This window comes from Penaeus monodon, chromosome 30, assembly GCF_015228065.2.
Source record: "Penaeus monodon isolate SGIC_2016 chromosome 30, NSTDA_Pmon_1, whole genome shotgun sequence".
NCBI lineage: Eukaryota > Metazoa > Arthropoda > Malacostraca > Decapoda > Penaeidae > Penaeus > Penaeus monodon.
The window spans coordinates 11,113,248-11,113,464 of NC_051415.1; the positions used below are offsets into that span (position 1 = coordinate 11,113,248).

At 34.6% G+C, this 217-nt stretch overlaps 1 protein-coding gene across 4 annotated transcripts in view; it reads left to right on the forward strand.

The window, feature by feature from the left end:
- Positions 1 to 217, forward strand: part of LOC119592517 — a 14,166-nt gene that overhangs the window by 6,449 nt on the left and 7,500 nt on the right. The gene's annotated exons all lie outside the window — the stretch shown is intronic.

Consider the following 217-nt stretch of genomic DNA (forward strand, 5'->3'; position numbering starts at 1 on the left):
ATAAAGCATCGGTAAATTTCTAGAATCGGCATGATTGGTTATGTAACACTATTATAGAAAATTACCCATATTTTAAAACCATAATATTTGTATGCATTGGATTCCTTGTGATATATGGTCTAAATATATAATGGTTTTGGTCAGCACTAGGCAACAATAGTGACGATGCTAATTTGCCTCCCATCCCACCACCTGAAACACAAAATCTCCACCACAT